We start from the raw sequence: 12,777 nt of genomic DNA, 5'->3' as shown, positions 1-12,777 counted from the left end.
CAGCCTGCATCCTTCACAAACAGTGGGGGAACCTTCCCTTTGTAGCCCCAAAGGCTCAGGAGCCTCCACATCCTAAGTTTCTGTTAACTACCAGTCAGTGAATATAAAGAGATTTGAAAATGGTTTGTAAAAATCCCTTGGAGAAAACTTCCTGTTCAAAGGACCTCCCTAGTCATGTGAGATCTTCCCAAGAGCTCCATGCAAGCCGTGCTTGCTGTTTCCAGTGAAGATGTCTTGTTAGGATGGTGGCCAGCATATTCTGCTTGAAGGGGAAGTACTCTGGGACCACATGAACCTCTTGGCTATTTTTATACCATGGAGACAGATTGGTCCCCTATACAACCCCAGATTATAGGGGCTGCAAAAGTGGTTTAGAGCTTCCTGTCCCAAAAGCCTGAGAATATCCCAAATGACTGAGAATTCGCTCTGTGGTTTGTGAGTCTGTCTGTGCAGTCTGGTATTAGTCTCCAAGATCTTTCCAAAATCATCCTTGGAAAACAATGATGGGAGGGTTATAAGGAGGCTGGTGCCAGGCCTTATACATTCTGAAAAGTCTACCCTGGAAAAAAATTAAAGCCCAAACCCTTCAAACAATGCAGTCCTGCACACAAATCTCCACATCTCAGCAGTACATCACGTTAAATGTTCATAGCGATTCGTTCAGCATCCAAAAATTAATCATACGCCTCCATCCCAGCCTAAAGGAGAGCTCAGCCAAGTGACATGAAATTTTTGCATATACAGTTTCGATCCTACTCCTTGACATCACTAGAAAACAATGAAAAGCTTCATCCATACAAATACCATGTGAGAGCATGACCTTGCTCTGGGAGAAGTGCAGCACGATCAGATTTATCCGCTGAGGAACTTGGATAAAGCAGATGTGGAAATCTCAGCCCGGAAAGGACCTTGGGGGTTGCTAAGGTCAGGCCCCTGTACTTGCAGGAAGCTGTGCAGTGAACCTCATCCCAGCTCCATCTTAAAGGTAATGAGGGACTTTGTCTTTCCCCCACTCCTGTTTTGGAATGTTTTTAATCTGACGTTAAAATTATTGCTTATATTTGCACCCACGTATCTTCATGCAATCTGGGGAAGTATGTGATGGAGCAACACATTGTGACTCATTTATTCTTCTCTCTATACACAATCTTAAAATTTCTGTGGATGCAAGTGGGAGATAGGTGCCCAACAAGCATGTTATATAAAAGGCAGAGTTGAAATACACTGTGTCTGGCTTCTTGTCTTCTTAGAGTCTCCCAAACCCTTCCTTTGAGGATGGATATGTATGAACCCGAAAAACAAAGTATGTTAGTCTGAAGATTCAGTCTTTCTTCATTCACTTAGTCTGTGGGGCACACTGGGAAATACACTTACTGTGTAATGCAGATGGTCTGTCTGGGTCAGGATAGGAATTGGGTGGTGCTACTTAGCCTGCTTTTCTGTGGTGATTATACTTGAGAAACTTTCCTACTGTGGTCTTCTGACAGCCTGCCCTCTCCAGGTGTCACATGCACGTTACCTAAAAGCTTTCCAGAGACTAATATAGTGATGCTCATATGCAAAATCTGTTTCAGATCTCAGAGCCCCAAGTACCTGAAAATAAAGAATAGGGGTGGGTGCATAAGCTGAGCAAAATGTGTGTGCACACAGGTTTAGAGCCCTGGAGGAAAAATAAAGTGCTTGCATGGATTTGGAGCACACACATTATCCCAGCTTAGAGGATACCTTGCAGCTCGCAAGGCCAATGGTATCCTGGGCTCCATTAGAAGAGGGGTGGCCAGCAGGGACAGGGAGGTGATTGTCCCCCTCTACTCTGCCCTCGTGAGGCCCGAGCTGGAGTCCTGTGTCCAGGTCTGGGGCCTGCAATACAAGAAAGATGTGGAACTGTTGGAGAGGGTTCACAGGAGCCACAAAGATAATTAGAGGGCTGGAGCACCTGCTCTACAAAGAGAGGCTGAGGGAGCTGGGCTTGTTCAGCCTGGAGAAGAGAAGGCTGCGGGGGGACCTCACTGCAGCCTTCCAGTGCCTGAAGGGAGCTTATAAACAGGAGGGGATTCGACTTTTTAAAAGGATAGACAATGGCAGGACAAGGGGGAATGGATTAAAACTAAAGGAAGGAAGGTTTAGATTAGATACTAGGGGGAAGTTTTTTGCAGAGAGAGCAGTGAGGTGCTGGAACAGGCTGCCCAGAGAAGTAGTGGATGCCCCGTCCCTGGAGGTGTTCAAGACCAGGTTGGATGAGGCCTTGGACAGCCTTGTGCAGATCCAGGCCTGGAGGTTGGTGTCCCTGCCTGTGGCAGGGGGGTTGGAGCTCTATGATCCTTGGGGTCCCTTCCAACCCAGACCATTCTATGATTCTATGATTCTATGCTTCTATGATTCTATGGAGTCAGCTTCTAAGTTTACCACCTGTAACAACATCAAAATACAACCTACAGTCTTAATGCTGTACCTACTATTTCTTATGATGTAGTTGAAATGTCAGTGTGAGCAAAAATTTATAAAAGCATTTGGAGAAAACCCATTTTGAGAAAAAATTACAGTCTAAAGGACTGATATTCAAACTTTCCTCCTTATGACCTTGTTCTTCGTGGCCTCAAGTGTCAGTGTCACTGGCAGGAGTGCTTCCAAGCTCATGGCTCCAAGAAAGGGAACTGTTGACCTAGAAACACCGTCTGGCCAGCAGCTCTGAGGCAACCCCCTTGCTTATTATTTATTTGTATTTCAGGGAGGTCTACAGATAATGCTGCAGGGTTAGGTCCCAGCAGGGTGGGCAGTAGTCAGTGACAAGGAGAGGAAGCTGCAGCACACTGCCCACCATGAAATTGCCTTCCCCCCAGCATGTTCCTGCTTGACATGCCACTTGACACAAGAAAAAACCAAAATTATGAAAATAAAATGAATGGGATAAAATAATACCAGAAGGACGTGAAAAACTGGAACAAAGACTGAAGAAGGAGAAACAGCTGACAAAATATATTGTTGACCAATGCGATAAGAAACTCCCAGGACAGGATGTGCCACATGAAGATGTGCAAAATCATCAGGAACCAGGGTTCCTATAAAGGAAACAAAACAGGAAGCATGTCATGAATCATCATTAAGCAGGTCCTGGACAGGTTACATGGCTTGATCCTGAATGAAATTAATAATTTACAGTGTTGGGAAGAAGATATTTAAATAGCATCACAACATTGTGACGCAAGGTTAGAAAAGACAGACTGAAAAGTCAGGCTGGTCATGTCTGCTTGGCAACAACATGTGAGAGTGGGAAGTTAGTGCTGTCAGAGTGTGGGATGCCTCATTAAATAAACAGTCCCAGGCACTAATTAAGAGAATACAGAAAGAGATACAAAAAGATGAGCATGCCTGGAGACTTAGGAAGCCTTGGGGTAAGTTGACTGTCACACGGTTAGCAGTGACAGTCTCTCTACAGGCAGCTATTTCATCAGCATTCCACCTGTAATACTCAGCTAATTACCCACTGGTTTGCATCTCTGATTTGTATAAAAGAGCCTTGTGTCCATTTATTACTGGCCCTGTTTAGCAGAACTTGGATGTGGGAGATGAAGGCAGCTTTGGGCATTTGGTCAAGATGAGCCAACCCAATAATAGACAAAAAAAGGCAAGCGTGACAGAAATCCCACAGGCTGACATGGTTTTCCGGTTCCAATTAAACCAACTGAAACTGATGAAAGTGAACTGGTGTTTCAAAATCAAGGATCCCACACTTCTGTCTTCATCCCTTTTTCTGAACATCTGAACATCTCTCAGTTGTCCTCGATAGCCAAACAGTCCTTATTCAGGGATTCCTCACATGGGATGAAGTACAGTATAATTCAGTTCGCTGTCGCTGTTCATTAGGAGTCACTTTACATAAGGTGGAGAACAAGCCCTGCCTCACCTGCTAGCTGGCTCTTCCTTTATTATAGCAGTGACCTCTAGTGTACAGCTCTCAGCATCCAGACCTGGCATTTCCAGCTTACAGAGCAAGGCCATTTTCCATCTCCTGGGAAGGAAGGAGCCTTACAAAGTGACCTTTCTGTTAATTCTGGATTCCTTTCAAAGAAAATCATCATAATAATAAAATCTTCCTTTGAGATGTTGATAGTCGATCGGAGAGCAACAACACAGCGTCTTGGATCTGTGGCTGCCCAGCCCTCACACTCTAAGGCACTTTTATTTTGGTGTGGCTCAGGGAGAAATTCTGTAGCCTGTAGCACTGCCTGTACCGTTATTTTATATTTTGACAAGGTAGATTGCCTGCACACTAGTAAATCATTGTTAGAAAGCTAACTCTCAGGTGCATTTTAGTACAGGACATACTAATCCAGTGCCTAGTAGGTAAAGTCAGCTGGGATTTCTTGAAATGAAATGTGCTAATTACTTGTAAGATGAGTTATGTTTAATTTGTTTCTGCTGTAGAAATTCCAGGGGAATCACTAGGAGACACAGTAATAATCCTTCTCTAGCTCTGAGCTCTGTCTTTGATGGAGTCCAGCACAGGCTGTTTCACCACTTGTACTCCTATAGGAATCATCGTGTGATGGTTCTTCTTGACACCGTCTTCCCACTCAGTGAGGATGGAGGTTGTCCTATCCTGCTCTACCTGCCAGTGCAGAAGTGTAGGGTGACTTGGGGAGATCAAAGAGGTGGCCCTGAGGGAGACCCTCCACTGAAGGTTCCCAGAGATCTAGCTCTTTATACCTCTCACTGTATCTCCCAGAAGACCTACAGTCACCCATCCTTTCCTCCTCTGCAAGGAGAACTGGATGGTGCTTGGAGAGGAGCTGGCCAGACACAAGTGATGGGCAACAGGGATCTTTCCAGGCTGTCTCGTAGCTATAGAGGGATACAGGGCTAGGGCCACAGGACTGGGCATGTAGCCATGGGCTCAAAAACCAACCCAGGACTTGCACCTGACAGAGTGAGTCCTGTCATCTGAGGTACGATGGTATATCACATCTTTCTGTGACGGGGCCGCACAGGGCACTTCTGACCTCTCGCAACAAAATTTCCCTGATTGCATTTCCATATTCAAGTGCTGCTGATAATTACCCATACTAATTTAGCTTAAGGATGTAAATGACCATGGAGAACATCTCTTCCTAAAAATACGATTATATTTCAATCAGTCCATCTTGACAGATATTGCCATTCGGTAGTCACAGATGTTTCAGCACAGTTGATAAAAACCAAAATTCTCCTGAGAGGACAGGCTGAGATAGTTAGGCTTGTTCAGCCTGGAGAAGAGAAGGCTCCAGGGAGACCAAATTACAGCCTAACAATACTTAAAGGGGTCCTACAGGAAAGCAGGAGAGGAACTGGTCACCAGGGAGTGTAGGGATAGGACAAGGGATAATGGCTTCAGGCTGAAAGAGGAGAGGTTTAGGTTAGATGTTAGGAAGAAATTCTTCCCTGTGAGGGCGGTGAGGCCCTGGCACAGGCTGGCCAGAGAAGCTGTAGCTCTGCCCCCTCCCTGGCAGTGTTCAAGGCCAGGTTGGATGGGGCTTTGGGCAACCTGGTCTAACGGAGGGCGTCCCTGCCCATGGCAGGGGGTTGGAACTAGATGACCTTTGAGGTCCCTTCTAATCCAAAGCATTCTATGGTTCATGAGTCTATGAAAATCCAAATAACAAGGAGATGAATGGCGGCTGGTAGAGCCTACACACTGCTATACATTAGCTAACCTCACCTGTAAATTGCTTTCTAGTTGGTGAAGTTATAGGAATTCATGGGCAAAGGGGTCAGGAGCTTGCAGGAAAGTGAAGAAAACACATTGCAATACAGTTGGCTTCCTGCTGCAAAACATCCAGCCTTACTGCTGAAGTGTTCCAAAAATAGACAAGCTTGCTCATTAGCCTTATGAGCATTTAAATAGGAGAGGGATCGTTACCCAGATTATATCCCTTAAAAGGGACTTTCACACTGGGGTAAACTTAAAAAGGAACATTTACGCAAAAAGCAATTTTCTTTGCCTGTAATCGTCTGTATTCCCCTAACTCTCATTGGAATAAAAAACTTCCTCCTTCTCCAGTCTGATTCTCCTTTTTTCTTAATCCAGCTGTGAAATCATAAAGCTCAGTGTTTATGACAATAGTTTGCTACCATGGAAACTGTTGTGTCGTCATAAATTTACCCTTACGATACGACCTCCCTGGCTGCAGGAACAAGTCGGAGAGGAAGATATGTTAGAAACAAGACCTTGTTTAACCAGAAATGTCTATTTTAAATCCTTCTGCATAGCACACTCAGCAGCTCCTTAATGAGCGGACCTTTGGTGCGAGCTGTGTACCTAATTACATACTGCTTTATTATGCCATTTGAATTGCTTTGAATGTCACCTTTGAATGCGAGCTCTCTTTTTATTGCTGAACAGTTTGAATTCCCTGTGTCCTACCACAGCGCTGCAATGATTTCTACAACTTCAGGCCATTGCCCTTCTGCACAGTTTACTGTGCCTTGTGGTTTTTGCTTGTTTTCTTCTTTTCAAACAGAACAGAACAATTTTTCATTTTATTTTTTTTTTAAATTTAATAGAGAAAGAAAAATCTATCATTGTGCAGATGTTGGAGTGAATCTACAGGGATTCTGGGACGCCTCCTGTCACCACACTGTACGTGTGGTCCTCTCATTATCGCTGTACCCATGAAGGGTCTTTTGTGCATTGGTATAGGCAGACATTTCAAACGTGCACGTACGGGCATCTGTCACAACTTGTGGCAGCATCTTCTGCCTCCGAGTGGGACAGCCTACATACACATGCACGTACAAACACGTGGTTTCTAATATGGAAGGCACTGTCTAAATATAAAAACTAAACAGCAAAGGGCCTTAAAGAAAACAGAGAGATGCAGGGCAGCGTGACCCTCACTACAGAGAAGCAGACATAAAATTTGGCAACCAAAGCCATATACAATCTAGTCCTCCTGTGTCCTTGCTCACTGAGCCCATAAGATGTTTCCCGCAGCCCTCTTGCTTTCCAGTGAGTGAACCCGTCTGCTTTTGTCACGCAAGCCCAGCGGCTTTGGGATGCTGCAGACCGCTGAGGGGCTCTCAGGGGCTTCCTGCTCCCCAGGCTCTGCCAAAGCGGGAGGCTACTGCATAGCATAACTTTCCCTTTGAATAATAATTAAAAAACCATCCAGAAAATCCATATTATGCTATTTGGGGCAGGGAGTGGTGGTGAGGGGGGAAGCCCTGAAGTTAAGAAAAGGGGTACAAATTTCTCCTCAGCGTTTCCAAGCCAGCAGCCTGGTGTTTCTACAGGATTCAGCTTCAATGTGGGGCAGAGGGGACCCACTGAAGGTGTCACATCATGGGAAGGTCCCTCTGCACCCCTCTGGGCCGGCTGATGTGTTGCTTTGGATCTCCACTCAAAGGTGATTCACATTGTTTCTCAGTATAAACCTGTGGTATAAACCAAGGAAAAACTAAAGCCTCTGTAAGCAAGATGAGTGTCTGCAGTTAAAAGTAAGTCAATCCTGCCGAGGATAACTGGGTTGAAAAACCCTCATTAAAATAATTACACTGAATGATCTGTGGGAAGTGTCACCAGAGGGGTGATGAGGGAAGGCTCCCATGGGTAGAAGGGGAAAGGGGTTTCAAATGCCAGCTGGGACACGGGCACCCTGCAGATGTAGGAGCCGGTGGGGCTGCGCTGCTGCCCGCGTTAGCTTCAACTGGGAGCACAGACCTACCCCAGCTTGTCCCATCCATTTCCACCAGTTATGGCAATTCTGTAAATCTTCTTAGAAATACATATAATTATATCCTTTTTGTCCTTTCCTTGTCCCCTACTTGTATTCTGTCCTCAATAAATGGATAGGGCAGTGGTCTATGCAGTTGTAGAAATACTCTATATCTCATTGGCCTCCTTGGATATCTTCCTACCCCTTTCAAACATGCTTAGTATTACTAAATTTCTTCAGTTGTCAGATCTTTTTAAAAGGTTTTGTCTTTATTGGCATTTCTGTCTTTGAACATCCTCCAACCTACCTGTGGCAGCCTAGCTCAGGAAAAGCCCCCTCCTTGTTTTATGCTTGAACAGCATTCCTGCTTGGGATGCACTTGCCATTGCACCAGTGCCTCCTGTACAGCCCAGGATCTGCTCTCTGGCTAGGCTGGGCTATACTGTCCAAGCAACATCTCTACTTTCTGTGCTTATGCATCTGAGGTGTCCCTTAGATAGGAAGTTTTTCGCATTTATTTTTTAAATCTTGGCTTGGTTGCACTCTCTATTTCTACAATTTTTCTACCTCACACTGTATTTTCTCTCCTCCAAATCACTCCTCGATTTTCAATCATCCACAAACTCTACTGTACACAGTTTGTCATTGTCCTATCAGACAGTATGATATTGAGAAACCATGAACTTGAGGCTTTTTAAGAGCCATCAAGGCTGATCTCATCGTCTTCACTCCTTGCAATACTGACTTGACTGTGAAAGCTGTCCTCTCCCTTTGGCAATTGCAGAGGAATGTTAACCTCAAGAAAGGCTCTTAGCCTTGAACAGCCTTCGTTTGTCAGACTACCCCACTGCCTTCTCTCCTTAAGCTCTACAGAGCCACTTGAGTATTCCCACACCCCTTCTTCATCCTCACAGCCCTTTCAGGGTGGCTTGTCAGCTCCTGTGGCATCCTTTTTAACAAGTTGCTTTTTTTCCCCTCATGGGACTGAGCAAAATATGAAGGGCTCTGACCTTCTGGCTGATGGCTGTGGCTTGCAAAATGCAGATGTACAGTAAATGACAAGCCTTGTGAGGGGTGTTGAAAGGAAGTGGCGGTGGGAAGCATTTCAGTTTAAGGAGAAATGGTGTGGGTGTGGCACAGTACCGAAAGAAAATTGGACAGAAAATTAAATCAGGGAGTGAAAACCTATTTTTAACAGGGCTTTGAAAATCTGGCTGTGGCCAGGCCCTGTCTGAAATGATTTAGAGCCATAACTATTTCCTGGGGCTTGCATTTTCCATAAGGGAGAACATCTGATAGCAGAGCAAGAGGGTTATTTTTTCTAAGTATATCCAGAGAAAGTCTTACTGTTCTTGTGGGAGAAAACAGAGGACACTTGCTACCCTACACATAGCACAGATGTCTGGCTATTCTCCATGCCATGCGAGATCTTCTGGGCATGCAGGGAAAATGAGAACTCAGATGGTGAGAGATGCATCCCTTTGCAGTAGAGAAGAGACAGCATCTCACCCAGACAGAGACTGTATTTGATAAAGAATTGCCAGGAGAGAGATGATGATGCATGTAATTACTATATCCACTGAGTTTATCACAAAAATATACATTTTTGTTTCTATGACCAGAATTCTTTGTGCTTGTTTTGGGGTTGGTTTTTTTTTTAGATCAAGTTGTTCAATTTGAAAAAGACAATAAAATAGGAAGCCTGTTTACTGTTGACCATTACAAGCCTGGGATAGGAGTTGGGCAGGAGTTGAGAGAAGTTTGTACCATAGTAGCCAGAAACCGTAAGCACGGAGAGCCGTGATACCACTATGCCTACTGGCCCACTGCTTTGCCACTAGCAAGCTAAACTTCCTCTAGTACTTGAAATACCTCATTTGTTCAATCCCCCTGGTGAGGAAAGAGCCTGTCCTTCAGCTAGCTAAAGGAAGGACTCCAGACACTCAGGCTCATTGTTATGCTAAGTCTTAATCACATTTAGTTATCTTTTTCCCCTGCTTCTGCTACTGGTAAGTAATCTATATTGATAAGTAATAGATAAGTAATATAAACAAATGCATTTTCCTGCCTTCTATTTAATGAAATTGAAGTTGTGCAAGTAATGGTATTTGTTCAGGGCCTCTGCTTTCCATTCTGAGTTTTTTCTTGGAGACTGCAAGTTAAGAGGCCTGAAGTTGACTGAAAGGAAATAGTTTTGTGCATGAGTTGAAAAAAAAATTCCTGTGCTAATATATCTGATGAGCAGCAGCAACAGCAGCCAACTTTCAGACAGGCTACCACATACAAGATTCTGAGTCTGGACAGAGAAACTTTACATAGCAGAAACCAACCTTCCTGATAAACTTTGGCACTTCCTACCGCTGCACAGGGAGTGAATTCGGCCTTGAGTCTGGGCTGACCCATCAACCAGATAATGTAATTACAGTGTACATTCGTGATAGCATCCTCATTTCTTCTTTTCCTTTCTTTTCCTTCCCCCCCCCCCTCCTTTTTTCTTTCTCCTCTTTGTACACCTGAATCACAGCTACTGACAGGTTAGATATACTCTACAGCACATCTGTAGCAGTGCTGTGTGTATGTACACACACTGCAGTCCTCTATTTCTGGTACAGTTAGCCTCCTTTTGAGGCTGTGTACAAACAGGTTTTAGCTGTGGATGAAAACTATGGCCCTGAAACTAACTAACTTCCTTCCTTCCTTCCTTCCTTCCTTCCTTCCTTCCTTCCTTCCTTCCTTCCTTCCTTCCTTCCTTCCTTCCTTCCTTCCTTCCTTCCTTCCTTCCTTCCTTCCTTCCTTCCTTCCTTCCTTCCTTCCTTCCTTCCTTCCTTCCTTCCTTCCTTCCTTCCTTCCTTCCTTCCTTCCTTCCTTCCTTCCTTCCTTCCTTCCTTCCTTCCTTCCTTCCTTCCTTCCTTCCTTCCTTCCTTCCTTCCTTCCTTCCTTCCACAGCAGAAGCAGCCGCTAATCCAAGGTAAATTCTGCCAAGAGAATAAGCCTCTCAAGTTGAAGTGCATTTCTTATCTCCACATCCCTGTGACTCGGGTTTCCATCACACCTGAATGTCTGGAATCACTCACGTTCAGGGGGGAAGCATTGCCCTTTTGGCTGCTGCTGTATAAACCATCCTGTGCTTGGGAAGGAGCGTGCTCCTGCCAGGGATGTGCCGGTACTGCTGTGGCCCCAAGTGCCAGATGCCTCTCAGGTGAGTCCTGTGACAGCACTCTTAATTTATTACACCTTCATCTTCTCCATGAGGAGAGAATCACCTCCCTGTTAGTCAGCTGCTGGCTGGTAAAATGAAGATGTTTTGGTGTTTAACCTTGTAGCAGGGTTCATTTCTGGGGCAATTGTGGTACGTGTGCACGCAGTCCATGCTCAGCGCTCCTTACGCCTCTCCCAGAAGAGCCTTGCACAGCAACACTGCTCATTTTCTACAGAAACAAAAGCTCTGACTGGGGAAACTGTCAATGCACCATCGGGAGAGCTTCAGCTGAGAAGTACCAGGGTGTCTGAAAGCCATCAGTCTGGAGAAATACAATATCCCCTGGACTCTGAGGAATGAGGGCATTTTTCCTAAGCAAGTATACAATTAAACCATCAGGGAATTCTTTTACATTTACATACAGGCTTCCCTGGGGGGCAGGCACTGCAGCTACAGTAAGGGGGTACTGCCTGGATCTCTACAAAATGCAAGGGTGGTAGCTGTGGTCGCCCAGAGTCACCTCTACCCAGACATCAGGTCCTTGGGGCCAGCTTGGTTTGTAGAGTGGTTGCGTGCAGCTTTCTTGATAAGGGGATACTGGGAGTAGGGAATGGTGGGAGGATTCAGCTCATCAGAGAGAGTTTCTTGAGGGGAAGGGAGAAGATGGAGACGAGGTGTAGAACTTCGTAATCTAAAATTGGATTTTCCCTTAGGTCTAACTAAAAATAAATTAGCTAATAATATATTCAATTAATTTTGCCAAATTTGAGCAATTCTTTTAATTAGGAGGGAAGAACCTAATCTCACAGAAAACAGACAATTTCCAAAGGCTGGCACAAGAGCACACCACCAGCCTGGCCCTATGAATTGCTGTGAGGTGAGGAACACAGGACATTACACAGAAAACATAATTACGTGCAACTAGCAGAGACGGCAGCACAATGTGAGCTGCTTAACCTTGAGGAAGTGGCACGTACTGCTGGGGGGACAGGTATGGTGGAGCTTCTCATTTCTTTCAGTGAAAGAGATTGGAAGCTGGAGTGTTATGCTAAAATCTGAATTTCATTTTGTTGCTAAGGCTGGGCCAATTAATGGAGTGCCCTTACACACACACTGGTGAGGGGAACAGGGACTGTGGCTTTCACAGTCATTCTGAAAAGCATATTTGTCTGTAGCTTAGCAAATGCCAGGAGTTTATTTATTAAAGGGGGGATAGGGACAAGCAGGAGGGGAGAGGCAAGACCTCATGTGCTTTATCAGTGACATTGATGATGGAATTGAGCAAGCTTGCGGATGACACCAAGCTGAGTGGTGTGGTTGACACAACAGAAGGAAACCATCTGGAGGGATCTTGAGAGGCTGGAAAGATAGGCCTGGGTGAACCTAATGAGGTTCATCACTGCCAAGTGTAAGGTCTTGCACTTGGGCTGGAAGAATCCCAAACATAGATACAGACTGGGTGAATAGCTCCTCTGGAGTAGCCCTGCTGAGAAGGACCTGGGGGTTCTAGTGGATGAGGAATTTAACATGAGCCAGCAGTGTGCTCTTGCAGCTCCCAAGGCCAATGGTATCCTGGACTCCATCAGAAGAGGGGTGGCCAGCAGGGACAGGGAGGGGATTGTCCCTCTCTACTCTGCCCTCGTGAGGCCCCAGCTGGAGTCCTGTGTCCAGGTCTGAGGCCCCCAATACAAGAAAGATGTGGAACTGTTGGAGAGGGTTTAGAGGAGCCACAAAGATGATCAGAGGGCTGGAGCACCTGCCCTATGAAGAGAGGCTGAGGGAGCTGGGCTTGTTCAGCCTGGAGAAGAGAAGGCTGCGGGGGGACCTCATTGCAGCCTGCCAGTACCTGAAGGGAGCTTATAGGCAGGAGGGGAATCAACTTTTTAA

Source organism: Gallinula chloropus, assembly GCF_964237585.1.
Source record: "Gallinula chloropus genome assembly, chromosome: 3".
NCBI lineage: Eukaryota > Metazoa > Chordata > Aves > Gruiformes > Rallidae > Gallinula > Gallinula chloropus.
The sequence above is the reverse complement of the archived record's forward strand: the minus strand, read 5'-3'. Positions refer to the sequence as shown.